Source organism: Barbus barbus (genome assembly GCF_936440315.1).
Source record: "Barbus barbus genome assembly, chromosome: 9".
Taxonomy (NCBI): Eukaryota; Metazoa; Chordata; class Actinopteri; order Cypriniformes; family Cyprinidae; genus Barbus; species Barbus barbus.
Window position 1 is genome coordinate 19,541,885 of NC_136737.1, and position 23,665 is coordinate 19,565,549.

The following is a 23,665-nucleotide window of genomic DNA, read 5'->3' on the forward strand; positions in this document are numbered from 1 at the left end:
CTGTCAAGTCAGCAGTCTTCCCCATGATTGTGTAGCCTACAGAACTAGACTGAGAGACCATTTAAAGGCTTTTGCAGGTGTTTTGAGTTAATTAGCTGATTAGAGTGTGGCACCAGGGGTCTTCAATAGTGAACATTTTTACAATATTCAAATTTTCTGAGATACTGAATTTGGGACTTTCATTAGTTGTCAGTTATAATCATCAAAATTAAAGGAAATAAACATTTGAAATATATCAGTCTGTGTGTAATGAATGAATCTAATATACAAGTTTCACTTTTTGAATGGTATTACTGAAATAAACTTTTTCATGATATTCTAATTTTATGACCAGCACCTGTATATATATATACAGTGCCCTCTAAAAGTATTGGAACAGTAAAGCCAAAATTGCTCTGTTGGCTGTGGAGTCAATTACAAATATGATGAATATGAGACAAAACTACAGAATGTCACAAGCTCATTATTATTCATGACCCTGCCAAATAAGCAAATAACAGACCGTTTCATTCTAGGGAGAAATCCTAGGGTTGTAAATGGACATGTAAAATCGTTTCTGGAGATGTTTTGCCCTTACCTAAGCCACATATATCTATGTAGATATCAAAGAACAATTTAAAATACTGTATCAATGCATTCTATGGCACCTTTAAAATGTATAGCTCTCAATTATACTGTAATACTGAATGGCTACAGTCAATGGTTAAATATTAAGGGGAAAAAACTATTTTATAGAGACATCAGTAGTATTGATATCAGTGATGCTGGCCTTCAGTCATAAAAAAGATGCCATTAAAGAAATATTAAAAATATACTGTATGTTGTTTGTACATTGTACATTTGAAGATTAAATGTGAAATTATTGCAATATAAAAGTATATTTAAAAACTTTAATGTTTAATGTTAACGCGATTAATTTTAGAAAAATGTGCTATTAATTAGTTTTTTTTTAATCGATTGACAGCACTAATATATATATATATATATATATATATATATATATTTTTTTTTACATTTATTACTATTATTTTTTAAACTTTAATAGTTAATTTCAAATAGTCTAATATGTTAACTTTAGTATTAATATTACATTAGCGTTATATTACCTTTTTCATAAAATATGTGTGCGCGCGCGTGTACTAGGGGTGGGCGATATGGGAAAAATATCATATCACGATTTTTTATAGAAATATCACGATTCACGATTTTTATCCCGATTCTTTGTTAAGTTTTACTATTTTGGTTTTACAAGTTGTCTGAGCATTACAGCCAAACTAGAAAGACAAAGATGCATGGCAGATATTTAGGCCAAAGTGGGTGAAGATAAAAAATCTTTGTCATTATTTTATTTTTCTTATTAAAAAATAAGAACAAAGATACACATTACAAATACACATAATATACAAATAAAACAAACAGTGCTTTATTTCCAGGTACAATAGGTGTATTTAGCAGAGCATTCAATGAAATTGAATGAACAAATATAAAAATAAAACACTAGATAGACTGATTCCTAAAGCAACTGTATTAAAGTTTTTCAGTCAAGAATAGTGAGTGATTTTTCTCTTTTGCGTTTTGTTGTTTTGTTAACGTTAAATGAATAGTTCCCCCACAAATTAATATTCTGTCATCTGTCTGTCAATTCTGTCATAATGTTGTATTTTTATATCATCATTTACTCAAAAGTTGTTTTAAACCGGAATGAGTTTCTTTCTTCTGCTGAACATAAATGCTATTTTGAAGAAGGTGGAAAACCAAACAGTTGCTGGTCCTCAGTGACTTCCATAGGATTTTTCTTTCCTATCAAAGTCAATGTAGACCAGCAACTGTTTGGTTTTCCACTGAGTAAATAATGACAGAAATTAAATTTTAGGGTGAACTATCCCTTTAATGACAGTCGACAGCATGTTTAGTGTCCTGTCCCTTTAAGAGCTGCACGCATCTAATATACAGGCACGCATCCGTTTCTCTCTTAACTATTTACTTTCATTTTAGAGATAACCAACTCAGTCTGTATGTAAACCTTGTGTGTTTTGACAGTATTAGCGCAAAATATAACTTAGTTGAGTAATCAGGCGCTGTTAGACAGGCGTTTTAGTGCGCGTGCTTCAGGTGTATGCGATCAGAACAAGCGCGAATTAAACATTTAACCAGCAAGGCTTGTATGCAAATAATGTACTTTTGCGATCGCGAATAAGTGCAGTGTCCTGTCTGAGTAACTCTACTGCTGTATGTCGTGTTGTACAGTACATAGAGACGGCGGCGCCAGAACTGTATTTGACAATGTGCGCGGTAGCGCGATACTACGATATTTCTTAAAAAGCAGATCGTGGAGACATTTTTATCGTCCACGATCAAAAATCGTCATATCGCACACCCCTAGCGTGTACATATAAATCTATATTAATATAAATAATATGTTAATACATACATACAGTATATGTATTTATTGATCATTACCTAATGCCATAGTACTTTTTGTTCGTATAATAAAAAGGATGGATTTGTTTCTAAAATGGTTACAATACATGGTCCTTCTGTTGAATGCACTATTGTTTAGAAAGCACACTGTATTTGTACACCGTATGCAAATATGGCATCAGCATTAGCTAAATGCACTGCTGTGCGTTTATAACGGCTGTCCAGTACGTCGCCGCCAACCGAGGCGTTGCTGGAATCCACATTAATAAACCGAAAAGAGCAAATAAACAAAAAACATGCAAAGCTCTTTCATTTTGTGGCCCTGCATGTATCGGCTTCATTTGTTCCCAGTAAATCCTTGACGCATGAGCAATTAAATTTTTCCCCAGAAAGAATCCACAGAAGATCAGTGTCTCTTGGCATTAATTAAAAATCGAAGGAAAGAAAGAAAGCGAGAGGAAACATCTCCCCTCTAATGAGTCGATCCTGCGTTTGAACAATAGATACGGGGTGACATTTCACTAACCACAACCAGGAATGTCTTGATGCTTTGCTTCCTCACTGGGATCACAAGGACATAGACGAATGTTGTAGGCTGATTTGTTTGCATCGGTCTTCAGGTGGCATTCAAGGAAACATGAGATCTTGTGGATTTGTCATGCAGTAAATGTGTATACAATGTGTTCATGAAACACTTTGTGTTATCTTCTTTTGAAGTCGTTTGATGTAGTATATGTAGAGATTCTGTACTGTACTCTAATGATCAGAATGCAAAGCTGCCTCCCCAGTCTACTCGGATTATTCATCAAAATATACTGCAAAAAATGGTTTATACAGAAATGTCAATAACAAAATTTTTATTTAATATTCTGATATTAAAATGTTAAGTTTAATATCAGAAATATATTTAACATTCACATCTATTTATATATCCAGCTACACTGTAATAAAAATTCAAACCTCCCCAACTCAAAATTTTCTATTGACTGATTGCATCTCCATTTTTCCATTGGCCCAATTGAATTTCTGCTAACTGAATTTGATCTATTGTGGCAACAGTCTGTTAGCATTGGCTCAATGAGAAGTAATATTTTTAGCCAATTGGGAAAAAAAAGAAGTCTACCAATGCAAGTTATTGGCCCAGTTAAATATTTTTAATAGTAGTAGCATACATCTTTTATCTCATTTAAAAATGTATATTGGTAAATGTATAGTGCTAAAGAAACCTTACTGAATTGTTTATTCCCTGTTGTCACAAAAGAAAAGGAAAACGTTATTAATTGATGATACACTAAACCCTGCCACATTGTAACACTTTTAATGAACTATACAACAATATTGTTAAAATACCAATTATAAATACATTGAAATTTTCTACACAGTATACCTTACAAAATCATGCATTTTAATTCTCATAAGATACACAAAGCTGATGAATTGCACCTTATACAATAATACATTCACAAACATGCAAAAATGTTGAAAACACCATCAAATAATAATTTTATTAATAATGATAATATTCATATGTTTGCCAAAAAAAACTCATAAGAGGTACTTTGAGGTTAACATTTTGTCATTCATTACCCTCATGTCATTCCACATCAATAAGACCGTTGTTTCATCAAACATTTTGTCATTGGATTTCATCAAAAATATCTTAATTTGTTTTCGGAAGATGAACAAAGGTCTTACAGGTTTAGAACGACATGAGGGCAAGTAATTAATGACAGAATTTTCATTTTTGGGTAAACTATCCCTTTAAGTCCTTGTTTTACAACAGGCTAAATGTATACAATAATCCAATAAAGTACAATAAATGCATTTACAAAGTCTCCTAAGTTGTCAAGCACCAGCTCCTCTTCCAGGACAACAGAGACATTCAGCACACATGACAAGGCCCTTGAAGTGCAATTGCTGCTGCTTACCATTTCACAAATTCCCATTTTCATTACAGTTGTGTGGTTCTCCAGTGGCTCTGTACTCTGTAAAAATTATAAAATAGCAATGTCAATACTTAGTGTACATTAGAATTAGCAACCTACATTAAACCGAGCCATGTCTCAAATTACATCTAAGAGCTAATAGTATGGAATAAACATATCCAATAAGAACTACTGTTAAATACTCATTGTGAAATTCGTAATGGTTCCTTTTCTACACCAGATGGTGCCTCGTGAGATCAGACCTAACAATGGTGGGTTACACTAATGGGAACAAAAAATAGTTATAGCAGAAAAATATTCCTTGTCTCATACATTTCATATATTCATCATAAAATGAGATACAAAAATTTAGTTCACTAACTTTAGGTAACAGAGATAGGGGTGTGCGATATTGACAAAAATTGTATCTAATTTTCTGAGATTTTATCGATAATGATAATTAGACAATATTTTGCTGAGTGTGTTATTGTGCTGGACTACCGTGGACAACCGGCTCCTAAAGTTTTTGATATGATTTTTTGGGGGGAAATAGAGCAAAAACAGACAATAATGTGTCTAATCTTGTTTATTGAACTGTTGTAAAGAGTGAATAATGCAGTGGAAAAACACACTGTAAATGCGCACGCGCACTACTCTGATCTTCATCACGTAACCATAATATATTCATGCACTCTGTAGGTTAGGCGGGTTTTGGTTAGTTTTGACAATATACAGGATAATGTCAAATCCCACATCATTAAAACAACAATTACAATATCATCACAGATGCTTGTTCGGCCAACACAAATTTTTCACTTCTGCTTGATAGATTGGCTGAGCACAATTTAATATGTAACGGTGAATGTAGATTTTTCAATTTAACTTAAGACCTTAAGCTAAAATTACCACAATGCATTTTTTTTTGTTTGGGGAGAATTATTGGGAAGCAATTTGTTGAATCAATATTTACAATGTATGTATTTATATGTTCGTGTCATATATATATATATATATATATATATATATGTGTTATTTCTAACCAATATTAGTTAATTGCAATAATATTTCACTACATCACTGTTTTTTTCTGTATTTTTTAAATGAATACAGCCTTGATGAGCAAGAGACTCAAAGTCAAAGACTCAAAAACGAGGTCAATTATTTATCAGGTTTATAATATAGCCCTAACATAATATATTATCAAAACAAACTATTTAAACTGATAGAATAGAATAGAAACTGAAGCTAAACTTAAGCTGATTTGTAAGTTAAATATATAAAAAACGTGAACATATGAATTCTTCTATAGCTGTCTAAACATCATTATGAAGTACAGTTTGTACAATACTCTTGTGTGACTGTACATGTTTCAGAGTTTTGTTACCGTTCTTTGCCCATCCTCTGCTATTTCCAGCACTTAATCAAGCCACTCTTCTTTAATACATGAGGGGGTTTTATTTCATGTCATTGTGTTTGTGTTGTCTCTCGTGTTGAGCGCACCGCAACCACTGAAGTATTCCGTTTCTACAGCGACTCATTTGGTGCATATCGTTCTCTTTCTATGAAACCGGTTCTAACTCTGTCGTGACATCAGCTCTATAGCGGTTTGCCCGAGCATTGCTATTCTTTCCCTTTTACTGGCGGCAGTCAATCAAATGGCTTCCCAACTCATTTTTGTGTGCGCGAGGCACATTATTTCTTCTGCCCGGCCGCGGTGGAAGAAGAGCGCGGTCGCACGCGCGCTCAGCTTAGAGGGAACACTGCGTGGGAGCCCTGTATTTAAAAAAATAGCCCGTCGGGCAGGGCAGTGATACATTTTGGTGGCCCAAATGGAAAACACAATAGCCCCGGGACGTCGGGGCTAGCAATTTTGCGAGCTCTGTATATACATAAATATAGTGTGCGTGTATGTGTGTACATATAAGCTTACATAATTTAATATTCAAACTTTCCTTTAAATCTTAAATGTTTATTTAAACATTAACCTTTTAAATATTTTAAACGTTTTAAATTAAAAATACATTGTGTATTTTAATATTTTTTGTTTTATTTTTTATTTTTCTGATATTTCCTCTTTAATATTTATTTCATATTTAATTTTGAAAAATAAAATATTTAAATAGTTTAATATTTTAATGTCACATTTAATTTCAGAATTTAATGTTTACTTAAATAGTTTACAACTACTTACATTCAAAATATTTGAAAATATGATATGATTTTAATTAATATTTCAGTGTATTTTAATATGTCAATTAATATTTAACAATTTAATTTTGTAAAGCTTTTTATAATAATATTTGTTTGATATTGAAAATGGGTCACTTGACTTCTGTGAACTGTCCAGTTTCACAGTTATCAGCCAATTACAATCTTCTCACATATCAGCCGACTCATCAAGTACAGTAACAGAAACAGCTTGTTTAATTCAAAAGGGTTGTAAAATGGTCTTTTTTTCGGTTGTTTGGCGGTTATTCTAAGTGCATGTCTGGGGGGAGCGAGGAATTAAAAAAGAAAAACTACAAAAGTGTACATTATGGATCTTTGTAATGTGTTAGAAGAAAATATGAGGGACCATGTGTCAAAAATAGATTGACCCCAGGTTGACACCTTTGACCTCCTGTTCCTTGATGTTTGTTTCTTGATGTTTATGACCCCCATGTGTCAAACTGAAACCTCTGACCTCCTGTTTATGGCAGAGACCAATTTGTGATCAGGATATGATTCTGCCATTTTGTTTTACTGTGTTATGAAGCGTCACAACGATCTCGGATGGGTTGTTCCGCCAAACGTTCGGGTTGTTTCACACCTTTGAATAAGAACAAGAATGAATGAGCTGAGAACCACTGAGTTCTTTTGTTTTGTGATGAAAAACTTTTCCAAACATTTCTCCCTATTGCTATCAAAGGGTGCTCAATAGATTAAAATGGCAAACAATTATCCAAGTCAGCAACTATCTAATCCATCCATGCGTCTGAAAAAAAAAAAAAGTGATATGCCCGGACATGTTCTTTTTTAGACCTTAAGAGATACAGTACATTTTCCATTCGTGGAGACATATGAAGAAACAAAATAGCTTGAGAAATAAAACAAAGTTCTAAGAGAACCTGCATGAGTTAAAGTGAGATCCATGCAGTCTGTGAATTAAGTTGTTCCCATACTTGTATGCTTAGCCCTCCTATCTGTGGGGTGTTGTTGCGTATTTGGACTGCCATGTGTTACCCTGACTGGTAGCATCAAACGTATTGAGAAATTGGTCATTATCTAAACTTTTCACATGAATGTCCTAACTAGTCTAAAATCATCCTTTCTTCATCTGTCTCCTTCCTGACTTTCTGGGTCTGTACCCATAACAGTGTTTATGTCGACACCTCACCACGGTCTGATCTATAGACTGTATGTTAATATCTCTTATGTTAATGGGCGTCTACCTTCCAGTGATGGTAGAATAAGGGTGTCATGTTTGGGGATGTACTTTGTTTTAGGGTGAAGACCTCCAAACACGTGTCTACCTCCCACTACTGCATCTCGCCCACAGCAGAGGCGCTACAAGCAGCATGAGAGGAAGCAGAAGAGGGGTAAGCACGGAGGTATCCGAGCTAGGCTAGCGGCCAACCCACACAAGCCAGCTATCCCCACCATCGTACTGGCGAACGTACGCTCTTTGGACAATAAACTGGACTACATCCGACTACTCTCTACTCAGAGGACTGTAAGAGACTGTTGTGTTTTTGTGTTTACGGAAACATGGCTTAACAACAGCGTACCGGACTGCGCCACACAGCTCAACCAGCTAACATGCTATCGAGCTGACAGAGCTCTCGTCGAGGGAGGTAAGATCCGCGGCGGTGGTCTCTGTGTTTACATCAATGATGCATGGTGTCGCGACGCTGTTGTGGTCTGCAAGCACTGCTCACCCCTGGTGGAGTTTATGATTATTAAGTGCCGGCCGTTCTATCTACCGAGGGAATATACAGCCATACTGCTCGTTGCTGTATACATCCCTCCCAGCTCCAACAACAACAACAACAACAGGAGTGAGGCACTAAATGATCTGTACCAGCACACCAGTGAGCAGCAGACAGCCCACCCAGATGCTTTTATCATCTTGGCTGGGGATTTCAACCACGCAGACTTAAAGAGTGTGTTCCCAAAAATTCACCAACACATAGACTTTCCAACAAGTGGAAAAAACACTCTGGACTTTGTTTACACCACCCAGAGAGGAGCTTACAAGGCCCTCCCCCACCTCAGAGTCTCAGACCACATCACTGTCATGCTAATACCTGCATACAGACCGCTCGTTAAAGTCACCAAACCAGTTCACAAACAGATTCAAGTGTGGCCGGAAGGGTCGTCAGAGGCACTTCAAGACTGTTTTGACACCACTGACTGGAATATGTTTAAACAGGCTGCCACATACAACAACACTACAGACCTCCAAGAGTACTCAGAGACTGTTACTGCCTACATCTCCAAGTGCATTGATGATGTAACAGTCACAAAGTCCATCACTGTCCGGGCCAACCAGAAGCCGTGGATGACAGGGGAGGTCTACAGACTTCTGAAGGCTCGGAACGCTGCCTTTAGAGCTGGAGATGAGGAGGGCCTGAAGACAGCTAGGGCCAACCTATCCCGCGGCATCAAAGAGGCCAAGAGACAGTACTCCAGGAGGATAGCCCATCGTTTCAGCAACAGCAGAGACACGCGGAGCCTGTGGCAGGGGATACAGACCATTACGGATTACAAGCCCCAACCACAGACCTGTGACAACACCATCCCCCTGCTGAACGAGCTGAATGCTGCCTTTGCTCGCTTTGAGGCACAAAACAGCACCACTGCACAGAAGACTCTACCTCCTCCCGGTGACCAGGTGATGACGCTGTCCCTGGACAGCGTGAGGAGGTCCCTCAGCAGGATCAATTCACGCAAAGCTCCGGGTCCTGACAACATTCCTGGGCGTGTACTGAGAGACTGTGCAGTGGAACTCACTGAGGGCTTCACAGACATCTTCAACATCTCACTAAATCAGGCTGTTGTCCCCACATGCTTCAAAGCTACCACCATCATTCCAGTCCCTAAGAAGTCATCTCCATCCTGCTTCAATGACTACCGTCCAATAGCACTCACTCCCATCCTCATGAAGTGCTTTGAACGGCTAGTCTTGCACCACATCAAGTCTGTCCTCCCCCCCTCCCTGGACCCCTTCCAGTTTGCATATAGGTCCAACCGCTCGACCGATGATGCCATCACCACTGCCCTCCACCCAGCCCTCACACATCTGGAGAAAAAAAGACTCATGTGTCAGGATGCTGTTCATAGACTTCAGTTCAGCATTCAACACAATCATCCCTCAACAGCTCACACACAAACTGGTCCAGCTGGGGCTCAACACCTCTCTGTGCAACTGGCTGTTGGACTTCCTGACCGGGAGACCTCAAGCAGTACGGGTCGGCAGTAACACATCCAGCACCATCACACTGAACACTGGGGCCCCCCAAGGATGTGTGCTGAGCCCCCTCCTCTTCACTCTGCTGACCCACGACTGCACACCATCACACAACTCCAACATTTTCTTTAAGTTTGCGGATGACACGACTGTGGTGGGTTTCATCAGCAACAGAGATGAGACAAACTACAGGAGCGAGGTGAGCCGCCTGGCCGGATGGTGCAGTGACAACAATCTCTCTCTGAATGTGAAGACGACGAAGGAGATTGTTGTTGACTTCAAGTGAGTGCACACTCAGCATGCCCCTCTGACCATCAATGGTGCGACTGTGGAGAGAGTGAGCAGCACCAAGTTCCTGGGTGTGCACATCACTGAGGACCTCTCCTGGACTAACAACACTGTAGCACTGGCCAAGAAAGCACAGCAGCGTCTCTACTTCCTCCGCAAACTCAGAATAGCCAGAGCCCCGGCCCCCATCATGTGCACCTTCTACAGAGGCACCATCGAGAGCATCCTAACTAGCTGCATCACTGTGTGGTATGGCGCTTGCAACGCATCCTGCCGCAAGTCACTTCAACGCATGAGAGCAGCTGAGAAGATCGTTGGTGTCTCTCTTCCCTCCCTCCAGGACATTTACAAAACCCGCAGAGCCCTCCGCATTGCAGATGATTCCACCCACCCGACACACAGCTTCTTCAGTCTGCTGCCATCAGGGAGGAGACTGCGGAGTCTCCAGGCGAGGACCAGCAGACTGAAGGACAGCTTCATACATCAGGCTGTCAGGAAGCTGAACTCCCTCCCATCCTTGCCCCCCCCTCTTTCACCCCCATTTAACACAGCAACACACTAGGAACTCTGACTCTGTGACACCCCCCCCCCACACCCATAGGGCCCCCCCTCCACCGACCAACAAACTGTGACCGGCACCTGTCACTTGTGCAGCATTGGCTGATCACTACCCATCCAACATTGACTGCAAATTACCTCTTCGGATAGTCTGACAAAAACTATCCGAACAGTCACTTCGACTTGTCACTTTAACAGACTGATAAGCTCTTCTTGCACTACACTCATAACAAAACAAAATCTGCACAGTTTTGTTTTTGTACATTCAACTGGTTTGCACTCCATCTATTCTGCCATGTGCCTTATGCACTTTATCGCTCTTTTTTTATTTTTCTACAATGTCCTCAGACTGATAAGCTCTTTTGCACTACAAATATATCTACACAGTGTTGTTTTTATTTAACTGGTTTTGCACTCTATCTGCCAGGCGCCTTATGCCACTTTATCGATCTAATTCTTATTTTTTTCTACAATATCCTCATTTGTATATTTGTATAGTTGTATGTACATATGTTTAAACTGTATTTATCTGTATCTGAACGCGTTTAATGTTAACTGTATGCACCAAGGGTCTGAGAGTAACGCAATTTCAATTCTCTGTATGTATGTGCTGTACATGTGGAAGAATTGACAATAAAGCTGACTTGACTTGACCTGATCTATGGGCTTAATCTTAATGGCTAAGACAAAAAAAAAATCAAAGCATTCACGAAGACCATTACCCATCACACTGTTTATATCCTTCTGAAAAGGTTTTAAGTTTGCGTCTTTCTAAAACATTTGTATGCATGCATCCTGACACAGCACTGTGTAGAGTCAGTACAAGCTGATAGGCTATTGTTAAAAACTGAAGACAAAGAGCCATGCAATTTATTCAAACCACTACCATCCACCCATCTAATGTTTGGGCCTGACTGAGAAGGAGGGACGAGAGTATCTTTGATACTTCTCTGTAAAATAATTACAACCACAAGTTTTAAACACGTTTAAAAGGTTAAACACATTGCGTGTCACTAAAGCAAGGCATGCCGTCCATCTACGCTTCAGAGTGAACATTTCTCATTTGACAGATTTATGTTTCAAATTATTTACCTGAGGTGTTTGACAATCACAAGTATTGCATGTTGTTTTCTAATGTTCATTTATTGGTGTACATTTGTATACCTAGAACACAAAACATTGCTTTGATCCAGATTAAGCTTCATGCCAACCAAGTAGTTTTATACATTCTGACTATTTGTAGATATCATGTCATTTTAAATGATTTACTAAAAGATTAAAAGCACCAGAATCTGGGATTTTCAACATGAAAGAGATGTTCAAGCTAAGGTTGTTTCAACTATTATCATCATTTCCTTTTGACCCTAATAAACTGGTAATGAATTCTATGGCAAGTGACACAGTATACAGTTCTCATACTATGTGTACATAGCTGTGCTAAAACATTTGTGAGTATTTTTGCATCTAAAAATCACTATTTTTGACGGACATTATCAAGATTTCGGATGGCCGTTCACAGTTGTTTGTTGGACTGTGTATGTTTAGGTGAAGACTCCTCCTTGTGAGCTGTCATCATAATAGGAATAAATGAAAATGAAGAAATTTAGTAACAGTCTTTCTCTTTGAGATATTTCTTTTAGTGCAACTTCACAAAGTGTGATCACATGAAGCATCAACACGAAAATTAAGTGTTGCTGTTTTACCCTTAAAACAATTACAACCTAAACTAATCAAACTATTGCACTGAAAGCTGTACATTCTTTTAAGTTTGAGCATGTTAAAGTTTCCACGCTCTTGTAAAGGGTATAGATAAATTTAATCTATAACCTTTTGTACATTCAAGAGACCAAATCACTAAGAAAGAGAGTATAGCAAGAATAGAAATGTTTATAAGGCATAGAGAATTCAGAAATCTGTTTCGTAAACAATTGTGAAAGTTTTTAAATGTGGATTTGTACATTTATATTTTTATTACTCCACTAGTTTAATCATTTTGTTCAGATAGCAGATGACACAATTCACATTTTGTTTGTTTGGCTGCATTTGTTTTAAGACCCCTCCGTAAGTTCATGCTAATTCTCGCATGGGGAAAAGAGCATGATGAGCACATACATCTTAACGTTGCATAATACAAATTTTTCATTTAAGAAAATTAAACATTTGACTGAACTTTTTATTAATTTGAAAAACCTCCATTTCAAATTATTTTCCCTGAGGTGTTTGTCCACAGAATCTTTTTTAACACAACGACATTAAACATTAAAAGAATGTTATCAGTCACTATCGCCATCTTCTTTGACTCAAAGCAACATCTCTAGTGTACGTAAGCATCTACAATGCGTGTATGTTTGGTGGAGGGTTAGGACAGTGCTTCTCCACTTCTGTCATATTTGTTAGATGTAATGCAAACACATTTGAGAACTATGATGTTCCACACTTTTGTAAAGGTTATAGAAAAAATCAAACAATCCTTACACAGGAATTATCTTTGTGCAAAAACAGATCGAATAAAACTAATTGAATTACGAAATGCAAAAGTGTGTACGGCATTTGGCAAAAAAAAAAAAAAAAACAGATTTTTAGCTATAATGAGGACAAGACAGAAATCCTCTTTTCTGCTCTATTGTGAATTTGTGGTTTGTAAAGAATATTATTCCACGAGATAATCAAGGAGTCTGTTTGCATTTTGTTTTTGCATAGTTTTCAGGTGATGAGTTCTTTCTGATTGTGGTCAGACATGCAGTGTATGTTCATAGGAATTTATGAACCACTACAGCATAAAAATAAAAGGATAGTCCTTCTAGATGAGAGCGTTTTAAACTAAAAGTCCACATCTCAGCTGCTAGCCAGAAAATGTAAGCGAACTAAGATTTCATTACTGAGATAATCTACAGAATGAGAAACAAGCTCACGGTTACATTAGAGTTTAGGATTCTAGTTTATGTTGAATATAATACTGATACTGTATACTGATATCACTGCAAGAAGATATTTTGATTAAAGGTTAGAGGGTCAAAAAAGTATTGTTCATAATAAGATCCATGATCCATAACTTTAATTTCACGATGGTTAAACTTTAACTTCTATACCAAAGATAAATGTTAAGATGCTAAGTACAGTTAAAGACTTTTAGTGGCAATTCCATATTAAAATATTTCAAATAAATTGAAAATGCGATGAACAATATATTCAACACTATATACATCAACAATATTTTGAATGTGTTTCAAAATATGCTTATACCTTTTAAACCTATGACACAATTTTAATAAAAGAGTCTTAGAGGCAAGGTCAAATTTAATCCAATAGCTGTTTATTAAACAATTAACAGCTAGCAAGGAACACAGAGGTAGTAACATGGAAACAGAAGCAAGGACTCAATAAATTACAATATTATTGCGCAATAGAGTATATGCCCCAGAGGTTTGCTATAACACATGGTTCTAGTCAAAAAAAAAAAAAAAAATATATATATATATCTTGATGCGTCAGGATGAAACACTTACTGATCATTCAGCAATGCTTAAAATTAATTAAATTCAAGTTAGGCAGCTTGTCTATTGTTGAGAAAATGGTGTGTAACACAGGTACGTCACTCTGCTCAAAATAGACTCGTTTTGCAGCAGTTGAAGGGGTTGTCCTCTTGAATAGGCCAGTCACGATCATACTCATAGTCAGACTCGTCGCTGCTTTGAGACAAAAAGTTTGTTTCAGCGTCCTTGCCGTGTTTATTTACCAATATAGGGTAATTTTCCCCACTGGAAAAAGTACTAGATTTTCCACCAAAATTAAATTAAAGTCAGCTCCTCTCTCATTTCAACAGAACTTCTTGGCGGTGTTACACACATCGTTCTCCTAGATGTTTCAGGACTGTTTGGAACAGCGGCAGCCATTGTAACAAGAGAATGCAGAATGTCTTCTGCAGATAACTCTGTGCCACCTAAACCTTATTTAAATACCAAATTGTGAATATAGGTAGGACTCCAAAGGTGTGAAACAAACGAGGATGTGACACCTTCAAACGTCATAAAACATCAGATGCTTTGACACGTTCAGCGAGATTATGTCTTAAATTACCTCAAGTTTTTTTTGTTTTCTTGAAGGCAACGCATTCAATGTTCTTGTTGGTAAATCAAAGTACGCTGTTTCACAGTATTTTTGTTTGCACCTTCAGCTCATGAGGACCTCTAATAGAATTGTTCATTTAATAATGTACAAATCAGCCGAGAACTCGCACTCTTCACATCTCTTGTAAAATGTTAATGTGTTAACTGCATTATTATTTTAAAAGGAGTGTTAAATGATTCCGTGTGTTACATGGATATTTCAAGAAAATATTTTCAAAGATCCTTGTGCCTCAGTCTTTATTCACACAAATTCCTTTTTTCTTTTTTGTTAAATACTTTATTAAATTAAGCAAATTCAAATACGCATATGAACACAGAGAAGCCAAGAACGCAAAGAGCTCACTAACGTTACAGCCGTACTGTTTGCAAAATGCAAAAGCAGCATGGCTTTTCCTGACAAAAAAACATGGAAAACAGACACACACAACTTTTACAATCACACACGGCAATACAATACGATGAAACCGTGGTTCAGAACAGCACAAACAAATCATAGATAAATAAAAATACAACAATTCTCATACTGCTACAACTAAGGCTCAATCTGTTTTTTGTTTGGTCTGGTTTTAGAGTCGGCCTGCTACAGTAAAAAACTTTACGTGTCTTCACAATGGAGTAATGAGGGGTTAAACGTGAAACAGTAACAAACAATATTCAACATAAACTAGAATCCTAAACTCTAATGTAACCGTGAGCTTGTTTCACATTCTGTAGATTATCTCAGTAATGAAATCTTAGTTCACTTACATTTTCTGGCTAGCAGCTGAGATGTGGACTGATGCTAAACCTATTTTTCAATCCGTTAGGTTTGGTAAAATATATGTTATTAAATTCAAAATGATAAACTGCATCAAATGTTCTTAAAAATATAAACATCAGGTATGACAACTTTGTAAATATTTAAGCTAAAAAACATGTTTAGATATTTATTAAAAAAAATAAAGATAAACAAAAATATTTCAGGGGACTGTGCTGTTGAAGACAGTAACTTCATGCCGCATTGTTTTAATAAAAGTAGATCAATTATGAAGACATTCATATATCAAGCCAGCACGCAGTTGCAGTTGTGCATGTGTCCCGGATCAAACCTTTTGGTCAGATGAACACCTAAAAAACGTGTCTGTGTGTTGGCGCAGACCATCTGAAATGGTCGAAAACATGCCCCTTTCAATGAATTAGCTGGAGTGATGTTCAGAGACACAGACAAAGGAAATGCGTGTCTGTGGCATCCTTGACTTTTAATGTCTAACTTAAAGTGTAATCGATGGGTTTGTATTAAGTGTTACAGTCATAACAGAAAATGGCTCATTTTTCAAGTTGAGGTAAGGGCTATTATGTGTCTTTGTGACACAGGTAGACAGGATCATAGACGGGTCAGAAAAGACTTCCGAAAAGGATGTCACACTTTTAGTTTAAAACGCTCTCATCTAGAAGGACTATCCTTTTATTTTTATGCTGTAGTGGTTCATAAATTCCTATGAACATACACTGCATGTCTGACCACAATCAGAAAGAACTCATCACCTGAAAACTATGCAAAAAAAAAATGCAAACAGACTCCTTGATTATCTCTAGTGGAATAATATTCTTTACAAACCACAAATTCACAATAGAGCAGAAAAGAGGATTTCTGTCTTATCCTCATTATAGCTAAAAATCTTTTTTTTTTTTTTTTTGCCAAATGCCGTACACACTTTTGCATTTCGTAATTCAATTAGTTTTATTCAATCTGTTTTTGTACAAAGATAATTCCTGTGTAAGGATTGTTTGATTTTTTCTATAACCTTTACAAAAGTGTGGAACATCATAGTTCTCAAATGTGTTTGCATTACATCTAACAAATATGACAGAAGTGGAGAAGCACTGTCCTAACCCTCCACCAAACATACACGCATTGTAGATGCTTACGTACACTAGAGATGTTGCTTTGAGTCAAAGAAGATGGCGATAGTAACTGATAACATTCTTTTAATGTTTAATGTCGTTGTGTTAAAAAAGATTCTGTGGACAAACACCTCAGGGAAAATAATTTGAAATGGAGGTTTTTCAAATTAATAAAAAGTTCAGTCAAATGTTTAATTTTCTTAAATGAAAAATTTGTATTATGCAACGTTAAGATGTATGTGCTCATCATGCTCTTTTCCCCATGCGAGAATTAGCATGAACTTACGGAGGGGTCTTAAAACAAATGCAGGCAAACAAACAAAATGTGAATTGTGTCATCTGCTATCTGAACAAAATGATTAAACTAGTGGAGTAATAAAAATATAAATGTACAAATCCACATTTAAAAACTTTCACAATTGTTTACGAAACAGATTTCTGAATTCTCTATGCCTTATAAACATTTCTATTCTTGCTATACTCTCTTTCTTAGTGATTTGGTCTCTTGAATGTACAAAAGGTTATAGATTAAATTTATCTATACCCTTTACAAGAGCGTGGAAACTTTAACATGCTCAAACTTAAAAGAATGTACAGCTTTCATTGCAATAGTTTGATTAGTTTAGGTTGTAATTGTTTTAAGGGTAAAACAGCAAGACTTAATTTTCGTGTTGATGCTTCATGTGATCACACTTTGTGAAGTTGCACTAAAAGAAATCTCAAAGAGAAAGACTGTTACTAAATTTCTTCATTTTCATTTATGATGACAGCTCACAAGGAGGAGTCTTCACCTAAAAACATACACAGTCCAACAAACAACTGTGAACGGCCATCCGAAATCTTGATAATGTCCGTCAAAAATATTGTGATTTTTAGATGCAAAAATACTCACAAATGTTTTAGCACAGCTATGTACACATAGTATGAGAACTGTATACTGTGTCACTTGCCATAGAATTCATTACCAGTTTATTAGGGTCAAAAGGAAATGATGATAATAGTTGAAACAACCTTAGCTTGAACATCTCTTTCATGTTGAAAATCCCAGATTCTGGTGCTTTTAATCTTTTAGTAAATAGTGATTGTCAAACACCTCAGGTAAATAATTTGAAACATAAATCTGTCAAATGAGAAATGTTCACTCTGAAGCGTAGATAGACGGCATGCCTTGCTTTAGTGACACGCAATGTGTTTAACCTTTTAAACATGTTTAAAACTTGTGGTTGTAATTATTTTACAGAGAAGTATCAAAGATACTTTCGTCCCTCCTTCTCAGTCAGGCCCAAACATTAGATGGGTGGATGGTAGTGGTTTGAATAAATTGCATGGCTCTTTGTCTTCAGTTTTTAACAATAGCCTATCAGCTTGTACTGACTCTACACAGTGCTGTGTCAGGATGCATGCATACAAATGTTTTAGAAAGACCCAAACTTAAAACCTTTTCAGAAGGATATAAACAGTGTGATGGGTAATGGTCTTCGTGAATGCTTTGATTTTTTTGTCTTAGCCATTAAGATTTAGCCCATAGATGTTTGGAGGTCTTCACCCTAAAACAAAAGTACATCCCCAAACATGACACCCTTATTCTACCATCACTGGAAGGTAGACGCCCATTAACATAAGAGACATTAACATACAGTCTATAGATCAGACCGTGGTGAGGTGTCGACATAAACACTGTTATGGGTACAGACCCAGAAAGTCAGGAAGGAGACAGATGAAGAAAGGATGATTTTAGACTAGTTAGGACATTCATGTGAAAAGTTTAGATAATGACCAATTTCTCAATACGTTTGATGCTACCAGTCAGGGTAACACATGGCAGTCCAAATACACAACAACACCCCACAGATAGGAGGGCTAAGCATACAAGTATGGGAACAACTTAATTCACAGACTGCATGGATCTCACTTTAACTCATGCAGGTTCTCTTAGAACTTTGTTTTATTTCTCAAGCTATTTTGTTTCTTCATATGTCTCCACGAATGGAAAATGTACTGTATCTCTTAGGGTCTAAAAAAGAACATATCCGGGCATATCACTTTTTTTTTTTTTTTCAGACGCATGGATGGATTAGATAGTTGCTGACTTGGATAATTGTTTGCCATTTTAATCTATTGAGCACCCTTTGATAGCAATAGGGAGAAATGTTTGGAAAAGTTTTTCATCACAAAACAAAAGAACTCAGTGGTTCTCAGCTCATTCATTCTTGTTCTTATTCAAAGGTGTGAAACAACCCGAACGTTTGGCGGAACAACCCATCCGAGATCGTTGTGACGCTTCATAACACATAGTAAAACAAAATGGCAGAATCATATCCTGATCACAAATTGGTCTCTGCCATAAACAGGAGGTCAGAGGTTTCAGTTTGACACATGGGGGTCATAAACATCAAGAAACAAACATCAAGAAACAGGAACAGGAGGTCAAAGGTGTCAACCATAAATCAATCTATTTTTGACACATGGTCCCTCATACTTTCTTCTTGTGTTGCTGCATTGATTAGAACTCAAGTGGCCCATATCTTCAACCACAACATGCTGAGCTCAGGATGCTGGGTAAATTTCATTTAGAGTAGCAGCTTGATTGATTCAAGGCCTGTATTAGTTGGTTATTGGGGTCTTAAATGAATGGGCGTTTTAAATAAACCCCTGTACGCTGCAGCGGGACTCCACACGCCTCTGCTTCGGGATTGAGCTTTTCCATGCCGTCGGCTGCCAGCGCGAAATTAGTCGTTGAGTTCAGGTGTGCGGGAAATTATATTGAGCAGTGTGCACTGGCTAGGAAGCCCAGCTTTCACAATATTGCATGGATCAATACGCACCTCTCCAGACATCGGATTAGGGAAGAAATTAAAAATGTGGTGCGTAGGGTAACTATTCAGAGAGAACTGATTTTGAAGTTTGGGTCGTAAGTTCAATGTGCTTCATTAGTTTTCATTTGTGTTTTGCAGGTGCATGATTGCAGATGAGGTAAGAGCATTTTGCTTTTCTTGACTGTAATTCGATTGATTTGTTTTTTTATATAGAGTCCACTAATCACTGAGCATTTGTGTCATCAGATGGGTTTGGGAAAGACGTGGCGTATATCTTCAAGCAGGAATGGCCTTTGCTGATTGTGGTGCCTTCATCTCTGAAATACCCTTGGATTGAAGAGCTTGAGAAGTGGCTTCCCGAACTCGACCCCGGAGACATCAACTTGGTGGAAAGCAAGACCGATACAATGTACGACAAATTTAAGTTCAATAGAGCACAACACTTGGGTTCAGGAAGTGAACAATTAAAAAAAAAAAAAAAAAAAAAAAAAAAAAAAAAAAAAAAAAAAAAAAAAAAATCGCATTGATTTTCTCCATAGTGAAATGGATTTTTAGAGTTAACAACTCAAGTAATGATATTTACACCTAAATAACTCAATATACACGTAATCACACGTATGTTGCAGAGGCATTTTTGGAAGGGCACAACATCTTGAAAACATTACATAATATTTGCAGATTTTCTAAATATATTTTTTGACATTTAAAATTTGTAAATTTAAAATGTAATGTTATTTTTATATATATATATATATATATATATATATATATATATATATATATATATATATATATATATATATATATATATATATATATTTATATTATAGTTTTTAAAATATATATAATGTTTTATTTATATTTATTATTATTATTATATAAATACTTTGTTTACATTTTAAATATTGTTAAATGTTATATATAATATATATATATATTATTATTTTTAGTAGTAGTAGTAGTAGTAGTATTTGACGGTCATTTAATTAAAGACATAACTGCCAAAATGTTTGCATATCGTTTTCATAATACAAAATTGCAGAGACTTTTTTTTTAAAAAAGAGCAAACTATCTGGAAAACATTGCATAATATTTATATATATAAATTAGGGCTGTCAACGTTAACGCGTTAACGCATGTAATTAATCAAAAACTTTTAACGCGTTAATACTTTAACGGAAATTAATCGTTTGATAAGGTTTGACCCCAACTTTTTGCCGTCATCGCAGTGCGGAAGGTAATATTGTCTGCGTCCCAATGTGCACACTATCCATCCTAAATTCTATGTGATATTAGTCATTTTCAATACTATTTAGGGCAGATAGGGTGGATAGTATGCACACTGGGATGCAGGGATTGTGTGATTATGAGGCGTCGGGCTCGACAAAAGTGAAGCGAACGCAGAGAGAGAGAGAGCGAGTGTGTATGTCCGAGAGAGAGAGAGAGAGAGAGCAACAGTGCGTGAGAGATAAGTATACTCATGTGATAAGGGTACAGCGAACCAGTGTTGCCAGGGTCGCGGTTTTCCCGCACAATTGAAAATACAGTCGCGGGAAAAATTACAATATTTTTTGTGTTTTTTTGGGCTACTTTTATAATGTACCGCGGCCGCCCAAAGTGTATATATACACGTGATCGCAAAAGGAAGTTATTACAAACACTCGATGGTGGTTTAAAGTGAGTTCTGAGTAAAAGTGTACTATTAATCTCATCAATTGTCTTATGTAGCATGATGCTAATGTTAGCTCTAATGCACCTGCAGAACAGGTCCAATTCTTCTTCATAATAAATCGACTCCAGATGGTTCAAAATGCGGCTGCCAGACTTTGCAGATTTGATCATATCTCTCCTGTATTATGCTCTTTGCACTGGTTGCCGATCTGTTACAGAATCGAGTTTAAAATTTTATGGTTTGTTTTTAAAGCTCTGGGTGGAACGGCTCCTGAATATCTCAGTGATCTTTTAAATCCAAATACATCTTCTAGACCACTGAGGTCTTCGGAGAAAAGAGTGTTGATGGACCCTAGATCTAGATTGAAGTTGAAGGCTGACCGTGCCTTTTCAATTGCTGGGCCAAAATTATGGAATAGTCTTCCAGTCTCCCTTCGATTAGTTTATTCTGAATCTGAATTTAAATCCAAGTTAAAAACCTACCTTTTTTCAAGGGCTTATAATTGTCCTTAGAGTTTTTTTTTTTTGTGTGTATTGCGGTCAAAAACTGTTCATATTTATTTGTCTTTTATATAAGGTTGTACAGCACAGTGGTCAACTACTGTTGTTTTTATTGTGCTTTATAAATAAATTTTGATTGATTGATTTTGATAATGCATTTTATCATAATACTTCATGTAAGGTCGCAAGAAAATGTTGTGTTGTATTTATTTAGAAATACTTTTGATAATAGTTGGGTAAATGTGTACTGGGATTGAAGCGATGTGGCTTGGTAAACGTTTTATTGTCAGTATAAAGGCTGATAATGGCTGAATTAAAACAAAAGAATAATAAGAATTATGTCTCATACCTGGCAAAGATGTGAAAGATTCTGTTTCCTTAAACTAGTTTGTCATGCATTCCTTTATTTCAACACATTTACAGGGACATCCTAGTATTCTAAATTTGCGATTAATCGTGATTAATCACAGTCCAGGACTGTGTATATGTATATGTATGTGTATATGTATGTGTATGTGTATATGTATATATATATATATATATATATATATATATGTATGTGTAATATATATATATATACATACACACACACACATGTATAAAAACATGTATACATAAAAAGCAAAAAAAATACACATACACACAAAAACATGTATGTATGTATGCATGTATGTATGTATGTATATATATTCATTTATTCAAAAGAAGTAATTGTCACAACATTTGCACATTGCTTTCCTGCTGCAGAGACATTTTTGAGAGAGCAGACCATCTGGAAAACATTGCATGCTATTTCAAGCGTCATATTTATGTCCAAACATCCACTAAACATCATAAAAATTACCATATAATCTAAATATTAAACGTCACAAACATCTGAATGCCGTTCAAGCAGAGAAAGTTTAATGACGTGTAAATTGTAGCTACATTTTGACACACACTGACTGGGCATCTTAGTAATCGATCGTTTAAGTTTGTTTTGCTGTCCCTGAAAAAAAAAAAAGAGGGGCATCGGTTCGTATTTCATTGCGATCCAGTGGACCGTACTGGAGGACGTCTGCACTGGTGGCCGAGAGATTTTTTTATTTTTTTTTTGCTCAAAATGAAAGATTGATTCTTTCAGACTGTGTGTGAGTTTAATCATAGTGGCAAAATTGATTCATGAAATTTATGACTGAGTATGACTTTGCAGAAGCCTCCGGAAAAGTTAGGAAGAAATCTCTTGATTTATTAATTTTTTTTCCTCCCCTCTTTGTGTCACACTTTTATAAGGTTTAGAAACTTTATTTAGGTTTAGAAAGTTATGAAAACCGTTCTTGCAGATTTTCAGCCTGTATAAATACAAAACGGAAGTAAAATCTCCTGTTCAGTGACTACAAAATTATACCACAATACAAATTACACAGCAGACGTATGAAATCAAATCACGTCCCCGGAGAGATATTAAACAAATCCTAAATTAGCTCACCTTTTATGGCTACAAATCTCGCACAAAGAATACTTTAGCTGTATCTTAGGACTGGGAGAGAGCTTATGAGAGCTGCCCTTCCACAGAGGATGCTGGGATTGATTGTACAGCCCATGCAGTCAGAGGGTCATGTTGTCTTTTTGCCTGTTATTGATGCTTCTAAAAAGAGGCTCACAAATTGCTCTGTTTACCCTGAGAATTCTGGCCCGGGGTTTAGTCGACCTGTAAAGTCGTTGCCATGGCAACATCTCCCTCCGAGCTTGATGAAGGACTGTCAGCATGGTGAATGATATTTTAACTCTAATGGCTCATAGTGCAAAGCAGGAACAAACATCATTTCCTCTCAGTGTACGGCTAGCATCTTTACACAGTCTGTATCGGGAGACTATGAGGTGAAAAAAAAACACAAAATGCTTTTACGACCTTGTGGCTCCAATGAAAACGCTAACAATATAAACTGTTGTAAATATATCTACAGTGAACAGCGTTTCTGTTGTGATGGATTTGTAAGTTTGTATCTTGTGATTAAAAATTGCGTTTTAAAAATCACGTGATTG

The 23,665-nt window shown here is 36.4% G+C and overlaps 1 pseudogene across 1 annotated transcript in view; it reads left to right on the forward strand.

The window, feature by feature from the left end:
* LOC306875264 (DNA annealing helicase and endonuclease ZRANB3-like) overlaps positions 1-23,665 on the forward strand; it is a 90,102-nt pseudogene that overhangs the window by 17,410 nt on the left and 49,027 nt on the right. The window contains exons 2-3 of the transcript in view: positions 19,607-19,625; positions 19,715-19,877. The product of the transcript in view is annotated as a DNA annealing helicase and endonuclease ZRANB3-like (transcript). The remainder of the gene's footprint in view (positions 1-19,606; positions 19,626-19,714; positions 19,878-23,665) is intronic.